Source organism: Camelus dromedarius, chromosome 4 (genome assembly GCF_036321535.1).
Source record: "Camelus dromedarius isolate mCamDro1 chromosome 4, mCamDro1.pat, whole genome shotgun sequence".
Classification (NCBI taxonomy): domain Eukaryota; kingdom Metazoa; phylum Chordata; class Mammalia; order Artiodactyla; family Camelidae; genus Camelus; species Camelus dromedarius.
The window spans coordinates 36410004-36425417 of NC_087439.1; the positions used below are offsets into that span (position 1 = coordinate 36410004).

The 15414-nt window shown below is 40.5% G+C and overlaps 1 non-coding gene across 1 annotated transcript; it reads right to left on the reverse strand.

Annotated features, from left to right (window-relative positions):
- Window positions 1–9285: 9285 nt before the first annotated feature.
- On the reverse strand, window positions 9286–9473 carry LOC116153188 (U2 spliceosomal RNA). Its single transcript, XR_004136980.1, has one exon. It is a non-coding gene; the product is annotated as a U2 spliceosomal RNA (small nuclear RNA).
- Window positions 9474–15414: the final 5941 nt, after the last annotated feature.

Genomic DNA, 15414 nt, shown 5'->3' on the forward strand with positions numbered 1-15414 from the left:
TGGTCTGTCCTTTAGTGGTTGCGTGGGTTTTCGACCTTCAGTGGTCTCAGTTGTAAAATAAGGATTATAGTAAGGATTAAATGAATTAATTATATGGAAAGCAGAACACTGAACATAGTGCTATACAACTATTGGCGTTGATTATCATGTGTATTTGCATATATTTACCGACTGAAAAAAATTTAATCTTACGTTTTTATAGAGCAAATAGTTATTTGTTCATAATCTATTTTCTGGGATTTTATTTTTATACATGAAACCTTACAGTTAGATGCCACTGTAATGCCCCTCCCTCACTCCATCTCCTTTTTTTGCATTTCTTTTCCATGATTCTGTCCTGCATTCAGCTATGTGATGGTCTGGAAGTGTAAGGGGTCATTTCCATCAGTGGCCCCCATCACTCAGTTCTCCAGTTATCACCTGAGTGCTCCCCAGAGAGCTTATCAATAGCCAAGGAAATGAAATAATATTTACTACCCTGCAGGAGGTCCCCAAAGAGGGGACAATATGCTCTTCCTCCATTTTATTTTGCAATTAGGAAAATGCCATCTCCAATTTATGCCTAAGGGCATGGATGTTCAACTAGAACTACCACTCTCCATTTTTTTTTATTTTAAAACAATTTCAAATATATAAAAGAGATAGAATATATAACAACTGTCATAGATGTAGCACTTAGGCTCAACAATGTTAACTTTGCCATATTTGCTCCTTTTTTCTCTTAATTGTTTTAAACAAAATTAGAGAGCATGACTTTTTCCCTTTTTTCTTCTTTTTTAAGTACAGCTTTCTTGAGGGATAAGTCACAGACCATACAATTCACCTATTTAAAGTGCACAAGTAATTTTAGTATATTCACAGATAAGTGCAATCCATCGTCACAATCATTAAAACATTTTCATCACCCCAAGAGGAAATCTTGAATCCTTAAGCTGTTAACCCCACTTCCCTTCACCTCCCCAGCAACCACTAACCTACTTTCTGTCTCTATTATACATTTGCCTGGTCTAGACGTTTATGTAAGTAGAATCCTACAATATGTGGCCTTTTGTGACTGGTTTCTTTCATCTGGCATAATATTTTTAAGGTTCATCCATGTTGTGGCATGAGTCAATATTTGATGTCTGAATAATATCGCACTGTATTATTTATTCATTCATCGGTTGATGCCCACTTAGGTTGTTCTCACTTTTTGTCTACTATGAATAAGGCTGCTATGAACATCAGTCTACAAGTAACCTTACATTTTACCCTTAATTTTTTTATATTCATCTCTGAGATAGAAACATTTTCTCACATAACCACAATATCATCCAAATTAGCAATCCTCTAATATAACCCAATCAAGACACAAATTTCTCATATTTCCTCTAAATCTCTTTTATGGTTTGTTTGCTCCAATCAGGAACCAATCAGTACAACACTTCCATTTACTGTATTACATTTGGTTGTTTTGTCTGTTGAGTGTATTTTAGGTAGAAGAATGCTATACCTCCCTCCTTTCCCCTGATATTGACATGTTGAAAAGCCACCATCCTCTTTTAAATCACCTTCAGGCAGCCTATGAGAAAGCAGCAGACGGGGCTTATAATAGCCTCAATTCTAGCATGTTCATCACTCTTTTTGCAGTGAGTTTGAATCTCAGTCCACTAAATAAGTGTCACTTTCTTTCCTTATGCAGAATTTCTACTTTGAACTCTGCCCTGTTCTACTAAATGGTGGAAACTTAATTATGATCAGCTTGGGATTTCATCTTTCCCCAGGGTGGCATCCAAGCTCCTGGGGGTTTACAGAGTGTGGACACGTGTCGGGGAGTGGGTCTTGTGTGCCTGGACTGCCATCTCTCCCTTGCGTCCCCTGAAGCAGCTACGTGGTCCTCTGTCTACTCAGCCAATACAGATCAGTGCTAGGTCAGTGTCCCCTCAGCCGGAAACAGGATCTCCTTAGGTCACCTGGCTCTTTGGTCCTTGTCTTTGGTAGTCTTGAGCACACAAGAAACATTTAACGGCTCCAATTTTCAGCTGTGGGATTAGGCATTCCATGGGGCCATTTTTGGTCTGATTGTCTAGACCTGTGCTATCTGATGTAGCCTCCAGCCATTGGTGGCTGCTGAGCACTTCCTTGAAATATGGCTACTCCAAACAGGTGTGCTGGGACCATAAAATACATACTAGATTTCAAAACCTTTGTATAGAAAAGGGCAAAATGTCTCATTAATAATTTCCCTATCCATTACAAGTTGAAATGATGACATTTGAATATATTAGGCTAAATAAAATATTTTATTAAAATTAATTTCATCAGTTTCTTTTTACCTTGTTTAACATGGCTACTTACTAGAACATGGAAAATTACATGTGTAGCTCAAATTATATTTCTGCTGGACAGGGTGCTGGTCTACATTTTCCATGTGGCCATTTCTTCCCTACTGTGCCACCAATTCTGGTGTTTTACTGACTCCACAAACTATTCTGGAGTGAGGTTCAGCAGGGTGGGAGGTAGCGCTGGGGCCCCTCTCTCAGGACCACTTACCCATATCTCACTTGTTTCCTTTTCCTCAACTTTCCTTTCTCCTCCCAGTTAGACCATATTTAGTTGGGGAGTAGATAACACAGCTTTTCAGCCAGCCTTCCAAAACTGTTGTTTATACCCCACCTGAGTGTTTGCAAGTCAAAAGCCAAGAATTTGACCCTGGTTCTACTGTGTTAGTCTCACCCTCAGGCAGTCTGTGCATAAAACACCCTGACTGCTGCCAGCATGGGGAGATAATACAGAGAAGCAGGAAATACTGGGCATGAAAACTGCCTCAATTACTATACCAAGCATTACTTATCATTCTAGAAACGTGTGTTGTGCAGGGATTCTGTGTCAAGCGCTGGGCTAGGATTTGGGAATATCGTGAGGAATAAGACCCAGGTCCTACTGTCAACGAGGACAGGCCGAATGGGTGATTTAAGCATAGAGATCCATAAACGGGCGATTTAAGAACTTGTAGAGGCACTGGAGCTGAAATATCTGCTCAGGACCCCATAGGGCACGAGGAAAGGACTGTGCGGCCGGCTCTGCCGCGGGGTGGGGCAGAGCAACAGGGAATGCAAGCCAAAGTGCTGTGGGAACCGAACAGTTTATTACGGACTCAGCGCCCCAGGGAAGTCACTCTCCAAGCTTTGGTCTCCTCAACTGAGAAGAGTGTGGGTGATTTTGACCATTCCCTCTACCTCAAAGCACTGTTGTGAAGGAGAAATGATCATTCCAAAATATACCAAACTCAGCATGGCTTGGCATTGGGTGGTGAGATTATGGGACCATTATTTTGTTCTTAATATTCTGTATTACCCAATTTTATATAATAATAAGCAAGTATTACTTTTATAATCAATTTTTCAAAAAGAACAATTTTATTTTAAATTTTGCCTTTGCTGCCAAACTTCTTGAACTAGTGGTCTATACTGGCTCCCTCCACTTCCTCCCCATCCACTGAATCCAACCATTGTAATCTGGCTTCCACCCCCTCAGCCAAAGGTCTCCAGTGGCCTCCCACTTGCCAAGGCCAATGACCTCTTTTCAACCCTTGTCCAGTTTGACTTCTCCACAGCATTAACACAGCTTCTTAAACTTTCTGAAAATCATTGTTTCAATTATATAAGTAGTGTACCTGAACTACAAAGAAACAAAAACAAAAACCCATCATCTACAATGTCACCACCATGGTACAATCAAGGCCACTTTGGTATATTTCCTGCTAGTTTTTTCACTTAAGTATATTTTTACATCATTATGGCATGAATGTATGTCCAGCTTGGAATTTACAGCCTCTTTCTCGAAACTCTCATTTCCACAAAACAGTTCTTTCCTGGGTCTTCCATAATTCACTCATCTTTTAAACTTGCACACTAATACACAAAACTTTCCTAAAGTGCTTGTTAAAGTGCAGATCCCTGGACCCTACTCTAACCCCTCACATATATTCTGCTTCATTAGGGTTGGTTTGGGCCCAAGAGCCTACGTTTCCTGCTTTCTCTAGCAAGTGGTCCAGAGATCCTACTGAGAAACACTGTTGCAGACTCACCCTTCTGCAACAACCAGCTTACCCACCAACTGAAGACCAAAAACAACTTTGGAAACCCTAACCAGTGTTTCGTAAGCTCAGATTCTCTAGGGGTGGGGTCTGAGTATCTGTATATTTTTTAAGCCCTTCTTGTGATTCTGATGAACCATAGCCTTACCTATAACCACATTATTCTGTTGGCATTTCCCACTTTCGAGTCTCAGGGCCTTTGTTTGTGCTGTTACCTTGGCCTGGATTTCCGTTCCTCCTCACATTCATCCTTGAAGCCCAGCTCAAAGGTGGCCTCCTCTGTAAAACTTCACAGAGGCTTCTCGTCCATCTCCTCTCTCCTTTCCTGCTCACAAATCCCAGTTAGTAATTTAAATGTCTATGTCTTTAAGCTGGGCAATGAGCTACTTGGGAGCAAGTATAGTGGATGTATTAGTTACCTATTCTTGTGTAAGAAAACTCCTCAAAGCTTAATGGCTTAAAACAGCAATAAACATTTATTATCTCACCCATCTCATAATGTCTGCAGTTTGGGAATTCAAAAGAAGCTTAGCTAGCTAGTTCAGGTTTGAGTCGCAGTCAAGGTGTAGGCCAGGGCTGTAGTGATCTGAAGGCTTGTTTGGGGGCTGGAAAAGCCACTTCTCTGATGGCACATTTCAGTGGCTAGCAAGCTGGTAACAGCTTGGGTAGAGGGCCTCAGTTACTCTTCAGGTGGCTCTGCATAGGGCTGCTTGGGCATGCTCACAACATGGTGGCTGGCTCCTTCTAAGAGAGAGCAAGATAAAGGCTATAATGTCTTTAATGACCTAGCCTTGAAGATCACACACCATCACTTCTGTAGGATTCTGTTTGTCACAGAGGACAGCCATGATACAGTATAGAAAATCATGCAAGGATTTAAATACCAGGAAGTGAGGCTCATTTGGGGTTGTCTTTGAGGCTGACTACCACAGAGAGTATCTATTCTTTTTCTCTATCCATCACCCTTTGCTCTATGTGGGAAATACATTTCAAGTTTTCCAACTGGATTGAACTGTCCACATCTGAGGGGGAAGCATGTAACCTAAGCCTGGCCAATTTGAATATTACATTCATCCGGCCAGAGTGGTCTGTTAAATGGGCATGTGATCAACTGGAGATAATCAGAATCTTCCTTGATTTTTGATATATGGATTCTGGGGGAGAAGGGGTCTCTGTTTTGCTATTATGAGCTCTAAGAATGATCTTAGCTGGAGCTTCTGAAGGCCCTGTGTTCAGGTCATACTGGAGGAAGCCATCTTTAGTAAGAGAAAATGAGGCCAGCACACAAAGAAAGGCAAAAATGAGCAGAGATGAATGGAGAAAAGGGAGTTCTGATGAAATCATTTGAGCTCCCTTGATTCAGCCATGCCTGAATTTTCAATTACCCGAGTCAGTAAATTTTCTCTTCGTTTAAGCTAGTTTAAGTTGGATTCCTATCACCAGCAACCAAAACAACTCCAGCACATCAGCAGGGTCCATGTCTTATTCCTCTAGAGTTTCCAGCACTGCGTACTCAATTCAGGTTGAATGAATACATCAATTAATTATTATATCTTTACATAAAAGCAATTTGGTATATGCAAGTATTGGAGATTTTTTAAAAAGAATTAACAGCGCACCAAGTAAGTAACAGTTATGAGAACACTAAAAATCCTAGAACCTTGAAAAGTTTGAGAGTCTGGCTGCCCACTCAACCATTTTGTTAGTCTACTATGCTTAGTCTCCTATAGTTCTGTGTGATGTGGTTGAATGAGTGGTTTACCAGCATCCTGAGTAAGTGCAGAGCTAGGCTGAGAAAAGGAGGACTGTGGGAGATGCACACCATGTTCCCTCAGTGACAGGGAAATGGAAGAAGACCCTAGTGGACCTCTAAACACTTGCTTATACAATATGTGGGTAAAATTATGTTGCTGGAATTAGAATGAGTAAATCAGCCAAGGACAGCCAGAGGATGCTGACTGTGGGTGGGGAGGTTTCTGGTCTCTCTAAGAACCATGCCCAGAAAGGAACTTGCATAAGCAAGATGTAAGATCAGATTTATAGCTACAGGTAAGGAGTTCACCAAATGACTGTGCTAGTCATCAGATTATCCCAACTCTTGCCCTAGCTGAGGGACTGCAAGGAACAGAGAAAAATAGGGCTTCACAAAGGAATGTTTTGCTATGATTTAGATGAGTAACCTCACTCGTGTGAGTGGTTGTTCTAGTATAGGATGATATAGGGAGATAGAAAGGGAACAGAGCCAGATACGGGAAAGAGAAGCAGCTTGTCTGCTGCCTGCCTTTCTCGTCAAAGTCTCCTAATACTCGGCAGCTTTGCTGCATCTAGGAAAACTGTTATATACATCATCAACCAAGAGACAGTTCTTTATTTTTAATTCATCACAGAAGCCCTACTGCCAAAATGATGCCTGACAGAAGAATCTCTCGTTGGGAAGGGCCTTTTCCCAAGCCAAGGAAAACCTCCGAATTCTTAGTTTTCCCCGGGCTCTTAGAGCAAGTCCAGTTTTCTTTAATTTCTATAAACTCCTGTGGCTTCTGGTCATATACCGACAGCTGTTTTTCAGAAAGGAAATGTGTCTAAAACAGTAAGAGCCTGGATTCTGGAGTCAGACTGCCTAGGTTCAAATCACTGCTTCCCCACTTACTTGGTCTTATGATCTAGGGCAAGTCACACTTTGTGCCCCAGATTCCTCACCAGTGAAATGGGGTTAATAATATAATAGTATCTCTTCATAGAGTTGTGGTAAGTAGTAAATGAATATATATATTCAGATACATAGAGTTTAGAACAATGCCAGACACATAGTAAACCCTATATAATTTTTGTTATTATTGTTATGTAGACAAAACTACACTTCTATGAATCTTCCCCAAATTTTTGTCATTGTACATATATTTTTCCCCCAATTTGACCCTCTTTTTTTTTTTTTTTTTTTCATTAACTACATCTCACGAGAACTACTTGTGGACCAAATGTTGTTCATTGGCTTCAGCCAGTTTGGTGGTGCATGTTTGTTAGCATTTTGGTGGGACCTCTGCCAGTTTGTATCCTTAGACTTCTCGCCCTGCACAGGGCTACTGGGTGCTGAAAGTTCATGAAAGTCAGTTTCCAACCGAATTCCACGGGTGGACACAGATTAGCTGACATGCACACGAGGCAGGCATGTGTGTTCCCTGAGCTCGCGACTCCCGATCAAAACCCTTCATGAAAAGTTCACTTGGACCAGATGCCACAGTGTCCTAGAGCAGGATCCAGCCACACTTCTCGTCCGATCAGGTGACAGAATTCTGCACTAAGTGGCAAGCACAGGACTAAAACACCCAGGCCCGGCACATCATTCTGGGCTCAAATTCATGCCCCATTCATTTAAGGGTAAGATGCCCAAGTAGTACACATACCTCTATAACCTTACACTTCACTAATACATTATTAGGTTATTTCTAACATCTCTTATGCTAAAGAATATATCCTCTAGTGCAGATACAGACTAAACTGAAATAGTTGAAGGAGCTGCAGGAGCCACTGTTTCCAAGTCCAAGGTCCTGATTAGGTCCCTTCAGTGCTGACAGACCACCCCCTAGAGTGTGTATTCCCCATTAGAGCACTTCAATGTGTTCATTAATGACTGTTAGGGCAAATATTAAAACTACCTTTTAAAGCACACACATATACCTTGTTAAGCTGAAGTATTTCAATTATGACAATAATTGCCTAATGCCAGTGAAACCCTTAGACAGTAACCTTTTTTTAGGTGACAGTCTACCTGTTGATTTTGATTTGTGAAGATATTCATAGATTCCTCATTAAAAATGAATAATTAAAATAACATCAGCTGATAAAATACTCTCTTTGCAAGGAACTTTGACAGCTCTGGATTTTATAATCGGTGAAAAATGAGTTTTCAGCTGTGCGGGTGGGTTGGAAGTGATCCTATGTGCGACTCAGGCACTAACTAGACCTTAATTCCAGGATTATCAGTGGGAAACAGTTTTCAGTGGGTAGACTTTTGATGAAGCAAGTAGAATTTCAGAACTTAAATATCAGTGTATTACCACGGAAGATCTTTTCAACCTTTGCTGTCTGTAGAAAACTTTGGTTTACGGTACAAAAGCCACGCAGCCAAAAATGATAGGACAGAGTTCACTGACATGTTTATTTAGGCCACACCTCACCCACTTGCTTTTGAAATTGAACTTAAATTTGGTCACAGTAAGCAAAATATTAAAAGAAAATACAGATACTTACTTTTAGTGTTCTTGATGGTGCATACATTCGGCTCTAGTTAATTGCACAGAGAGCAGCAGGAGGGCACAGATTTTCTGCAGGGTAAGGGAGAGAAGGCAGAAGGAAGGAAAGTTTAAGAAGGGCAATTGTGGAAGACAAGCTTTGTCTAGTTTGAAGTGGATGGTGTATCACTAAAAGCCTGAACCTTTTGTGGTTTTGTTTTTTGTTGTGTTGTTAGGGGAAATGAAGGAACCCTGTGATTATTAAGGTGTAGCAATTCATTGGGGTGTAAACATGAAGCTGTTTACCTGCACCCAGCCTCCTCTGGTAGAATCCTTTCTTTACTCTGGTCGGTGAACTGCCTTAACTCAGTGATATCTCTATAATTCCACAACTTCCCAGCCTCATCTCTGTGCTCAGCCCTGTTCATTTTTAAACTTAAATATCAAAAACAAAACAATACAAAACTTCAGTGTCAATCTAGTGGAAGTGGGGGTGGGAGATGTGTCTGCTCTCACACCTGCGTCTTCTCTTTCCCACACGGGACCACCCTAGGTTTGGAGGATGGAATGAGATCTCCTTACTTGGCTCCTTTGGACAGGGTGGGTGCTCCCACCGAGGTTGCTGCTGCCTCTCCAATACCAACAGATTTTCTTCCTCCTCTATAGCTGCCCAGGTTGGCCCTCCCTGAGTCACATGTCCCTAGCACACAGTCTCCTGACACAGGGCCTATCTTAGGCTCAGCCTCTTCTCTCCCTCAGCCCAAGGGGTCCTCTTGTCCAAAATTCTGGCAGGATGGCTCAAGCTCAGCTACTTTGTCTACTCCACTTACAGGAAATCCTATCCTTGCAGTACAAACAGTGGAAATGCAGTCTGGAGCCTCATTAAGAGTGAATTAGAGGGGAAAAAAAAAAAGAGTGAATTAGAACACTTTGTAGGAGAAAAGGGGAACAATAGAAAACAATCTGTCATTAACTCAGAAGGAGTGTACTATTCCTGGAAGTAGTGCAATTCCAAGTTGAGGCGTGGAGCGGATAGAGTAAGCACCCAATCCATCTCCTAATTCCAAACATTAATTTAATTCCCAGAACACAGATAAAAAAATACATCAGGTGCTTTACTTTGTAAGACAGATACTACGTTTGATTTGAGCTAATAGAGAAGAGATAACAGTTCTGCTTAAGCCACACCCGTCCCCTTTTACACTTGAGGTGGAAGCCAATAGCTCCAGAAGTCCACACCCATCCCCAGTGCTCTAGGTCTTACCCTGATATCGCTCTAACCTGATATAATGCTCCTGAAGAAACATCTTTCTTACTGAAAATTAGCTCTGATGTCTTATTCCTGAGACCCAATCCAAACACCTCCCTTATGTCCTTACTCACTAACCTTAATTGATCAGCTCCATCCTCTCAGCTCCCATATTTTCTGTAACCCCTTGGGAGTTAGGGGAAAACTCTGGGACTCAATAGACTACTTTTTAAAAACTTTTTATTATGGACATTTCCAAACATTAACAAAAGTAGAAAGAAGAGTGAAAACCTGGCATGTACTCACCCCCCAGCTCAGCAGTGATCAACTCATGACCAATCTACATTCCTACCTACCTTCCCTTCCCCCGGACCATGTGTCTAAAATAAAAGAACTCTTTGTTGTTTTAAACATAACTGCAGTACCATAAACCCACCTAAAAACTAAATAGCAGTGCTTAATTATCATTAAATATCTAGTCCATATTCAAATTTCCAGAATTTTTTCATAAATTGGAATCCTAACAAGGTTTTCTATTTGATTGAAATGTATCTTGCATGAATCAGATTACATTAGGTTATACTGTGGTAGCAACCAACTCCAAAATCCCAATGGTTTAACGACAAATTGGGTTTATTTCCTGCTCAGGTGAATTTCCATTGTGAGTCATCTCTGCATCCTCTTCATTCTTGGCCATGGGCTGAAGAAACAGTCCCTATTTGGGATACACCCACTTCCTGGCAGATGGAAATGAGGAATGATTGAAACACAATGACTTTTAAAACTTCTGCTCAGAAGTAGCAACCATCACATCTGATCACATTTCACTGGTCAAAGAAAATCACATGGCCAAAGCTGATGTCAGAAGGGAAAAGAGATGTATAATTCTCCCACAGGAGAAGGCAGCAAATACTGGGAGTAATACAATCGACCATACCTTGAAAATCCCTTTTGATTTATAGGTTCCCCTTCTCATCTTTTTTTTTTTTTTTTCTAATTTACTGGCTGAAGAAATTGGGTCATGTGTGCTGTAGAATTTCCTATATTCTGGATTTTGCTAATTGCAACTCTGTGGTGCACTATTTAACATGTTCCTTTGTCACTTCTACTTCTTCTAAACTTGTCATTAAATACAGAGGCATTATCAGATGCAGGTTCAAATTTTTGGCAAGGACACTTTCTTGGTGGTCATATGTGTTAATTATCTCTTGTTGTGTAACAAATTCTCCCCAAATTTGGTGGCTTAAACCAACAATAATCATGTGTTAGTTATCTCACGGTTTCTGTGCATCAGGAATTCAGACAGGGCACTGGGGAATTGCCTGTCCCTATGTTTTCTGAGGTCTAGCTGGAAAATTCAGTCTAAAGGACTAAAATCATCTGAAGGCTTGACTGAGGCTGAAGTTTGTTCAAGGTGGCTCACTCATTGGTTAGCAAGTTGGTCTTGGTAAATGGTCTTTTCAGTGTGAGCCTGTTCACAGGGCTGCTTCAGCATCCTCACAGCATGGTGGCTGACTTCCCCAGAGTAATTGATCCAAAATACCAACAATGAAGCAGCAATGTCTTTTATGACCTAGCTTGTGAATTCATACACTGACACTTCCATTGGTCACGAAATCAGCCATTATTCATTGTGCAAAGTCTACACAAAGGTATCAATACCAAGAGAGTTGGTTTCTGGGAGCCATCTTGGAGGTTGGCTATTACACGTATCAAGTGGTTTTTGATGTTAAAACAGCAAGTAGGGATAATCTATATCATGTTATGTGAGACAATGGTTTCTAGCATTTGGGATGTCATGGTCCAATAGAATTTTAAGGGGAAAAACAAGGCCTAAATAGAACAACTAGATCTTCATTTTGCCATGTAAAGTCACTAAAAAAAGAGTAATCTGTTAATTCTACCATTATCATTTTTATCATTTTTTTAAAAAGGGCTTTTTCATACAGACGGACATTGTCTCAGGATGAAGAATTATCGGAGGAGGATATAGCTCAAGTGGTAGGGTGCATGCTTAGCATGCATAAGATCCTGGGTTCAATCCCCAGTGCCTCCTCTAAAAATAAGTAAATAAATCAATCTAATTACCACCCCCTGCCAAAACAAATACTTTTTAAAAAATGAAGAATTATCATTGTAGATGTGGAACATGGAGAATTCTCCTAAACTGCTGGTAAGAATGTACATTGGAAATCCACATGGAAAACATTCCATAGTCAATTTGAGAATTCACATACTCTATCACCCAACAATTCCACTCCTAGGTATACATCCCAGAGAGATGTACACACACACACCAGGAATCATGTACAAGAATGGCTATAGCAGCATGTTAGTGATAGCCCTGAACTGGAAACAAACCAAATGTCCATCAACAGTAGCGTGGATAGACAAAATGATGTATATTCATGCTGTATGATTCCCTTTGTATAAATTCCCCAAACAAGTGATATTGAAGTATAGTGCTTTGGGATGCATGCTTAGTTGAAAAAAAGTTTTTTCTTTTAAAAAGAGAAAGAGTGTAATTGTTATAAAAGTCAAGTCATGGTTATCTTTTGGGGGAGTGGGGTTTTCTGATTTTAAAAAGACACAGGTGGAGACTGCTGGGGTGCTAACAATGTGTTTTTTATTGACCTTAGTGATAGTTACACATACATTGCCTTGATAACTCATTAAGCTACACATTTAATTTTTTTCTGTCTGTGTGCTATATTTTACCATAAAAAGGGGTTTTTAAGAAGGAAAAATAATAGCCTTCTTAATTAAAAATTTTAGCTTCAGGGGAAACTTTTTTTAAAAGAAGACCATCTGTTCTTTCTCAGCTCCATCATCCCTCTCCCACCCCTTTCTCCATACGGGGTGTCAGCAGGATCTCTGCTAGTTCCAGCACTGGCAGCTTCACACTAGAGACACTCTCACATGTCCCTGACTCAGTGAGCAGGAATGGATGTGGTTACATGCACACACACACACACACACACACACACATACATGAAGCTTCCCTCCCTGTGCTTCAGGAAGAGGAAGCACCTTTGATCCTCTTCCCAGGTTGGCGAGAAGAGGGAACAGTCTCTTCTTAGGAACTCTGCATCCTGCCACCAAAAGTCCCCCACTTCTTGTTCTCAGGCCTTCCAGGCAGGAATGACAGCAGACTTGCTTGCTCTTCTGACAGGCACTGTCAGCACGCCCGGCTGGCAGCCCCAGTGCCCAGCAGTGCCCTGGACTAAGGACGAGTGGTGCTTCGTGCTGTAGTTCTCAGCACTGGGCTGAATCGCCCATTTTGGTACTGGGCACTTTGCAGCATCCTGTTACACCACTGTCGATGGAGCGTCTGTTATAAGCCAGGGGTTTTGCTAGTTGTTTCACAGCATGTAGTGCTTTGTAACTTACAATATTTTCTTTCATTTTCATAACAATCCTATGGAATAGGTGGAAGATATCAAATTATTTCCACTTTTCAAGTTGGTCATTGAGTGAGACTCTAAGTTTTGAGTGTCTATGGGAAAATCGCTGTAAAGGGCTCGTCATATCTCTGAATATTTGCCGTATCAATAGCCTCATGGTAGAAAAGTAGCCCTGGGTGGTTCCTCAGACAGGGTTTGATGGTATTTCCCCCATTCCTCACCCCGAGCCCACAGCTGATTTTCAGAAATGGTTACTTGACTCAAGGGCAGCCAAGCTAACGGGCTGAGATATATGGGATGGCCTGGAAAAACAGATCTGCCCAAACAGGAATGATGGTGATTAGGTAGCTAATTAGATTATCTCAGAAACATTTCATGAGAAATACAAATTAGCTGTTGTTATAACAGAAAAAGCTACAAGACACCAGAGATGAGAAAGTTTTGCACAGATACCATAACACAGGAATCATCAATAAACAGAGTATGAGTAAAAGTAAGGTAACTGCGCACAGAAAACATAGGCTTGTTTGATACAAATAGAAGGTGAGTTATTTAAATGGCATTGGCAGGAGCACTGGAAGCAAAGATTTCAGGGGACTAAGTTCCCATAATAATAGGGGAGCAGCACTCCTGCTGCTGAGTGGGCTTAGTCTAGCCTCTGTAGTTTCATTCTCCTACCCGCCTTTTTTTTAAAGTTTCAAAAGATGGCCGGGTTATGAGGACAATGATCAAGGAAGACTCCAGGAAATGAATATTATATCTTGTCTAATGACAAGAGAAAAGCCTTTTTTTCCCCCAAGTATTGATGGAAAAGTAGCAGAGAGAGAAAAAAAGAAAGTTAGAAAATCAATCCAGAAGTCTATATCCTGGGTTGCATTGGTGGTTCAGTGGTAGGATTTTCGCCTGCCAGAAGTCTATATCCTGATTAACAGAATAGAGAGATAAAGGGGGGAAAGTGAACAGAAAAAAAAAAAAAAGAATAGAATGGAGGAAATTATAAAAAAAAAATTGAAGAAAAATCCCCACAACTAGATGATATAAATTATCAGAGGGTAAGGTCCCACTGAGTGCTCAGTGACACAGATGAGACAAGCAAACAAACAAAAAGTATGAAACACATGATCCCACACAATCCCACATAATCTGGGGTCACATAATCCCAGAACACCAGAGAGAAAGGGATGAGACAAAAAAGCTTCAAAAAGCACATATATATACACACACACACATATATAACTTGCTGTACACCAGAAACTAACACAACACTGTAAATCAACTATACTTCAATTTTAAAAAAGCTTCAAGAAAGGAAAAACAAATGACACACAGAGGAATAGGTAGGAGAATGACACTAGACTTTTTAACAGCAACATTGGATGTCAGAAGACAATTTTGAGGAAACAAATATTTATAATTAACAGCCAGCTAAACTGTTAGTCAAGCTTAAAAGAATATAAATATCTCTAGTCATTGAAAGCCTCCAAAGATTTACCTTTTAGGTGCCCTTTCTAGGAAGTCATTCAAAGTTGGGCTCCAGCAAAATGAATGAGTAAACCAAGAAAAAAGGCAGCATAAAACAAAGAAAACAGGAAAGCTGAAAAGGGACTCCCAGGCAGCTTAGGAAGCCAAGAGAGCATTACACATGTATGTAATAGATATACTCTCACATGTCCCCCATTGAAACAGGATAATGGCAGCTTGCAGAGGGTGGTCTCCAGGAAAAATGATGATGAATGCATTTGAGAGTTTAGCAGAATTTATATCTTTATGAGAATGAGTCTCATTGATTCATACCAATCAACTATATTGTTTTAATTACTGTACTGAAATTAGTAGCTAGCAAGAACATCCTCGTTATCCTGCTTTTTCAAAATTTTCTCTTTTGGATAAGCTAAAAACAACTTAATTCAGAAAATAAAATCCACTTTTGAGTTTATAAAAAATATAATTTGGATTTTAATTGTAAATTTTTCATTACAGTATAGCAGGGTTAATACTTAGCTGATATATACTGCTTGGTTCTTCTGGCTGTTTACAGTTAGCATCTGTTTTGGTTGCTTGATATCCATGGCATATCAATTTTATGTGTTTTAAAAGCTCTGTGGCAGATATATTTAGGTGGGCATATATTTGCCCAACTTCACTACATTTCCCAGCATCCTTTGCAGTGAAATGTGAGTGGAAGCAATGAATGCCACTTCCAGGGCTGGCCAGTAAAATTCTCCAAGCTCATCTCATCCTCTTCCCCACTTCTCAATTGCTTAGAACATTGATGGTGACAACCAGAGTCATCTTGAAATATCATAAAGATGGTGGAGACACTACAATCCTGGATGCCTGAAGAACTATGTGGATATGAGCTGTGTCTATGTTTAAATGTATCTGCCGTTCCCCCAGCCCCACTGCTACTCACAGGGAACTTTGCTTTGAATTAATACAAAAGAGAGAAATATA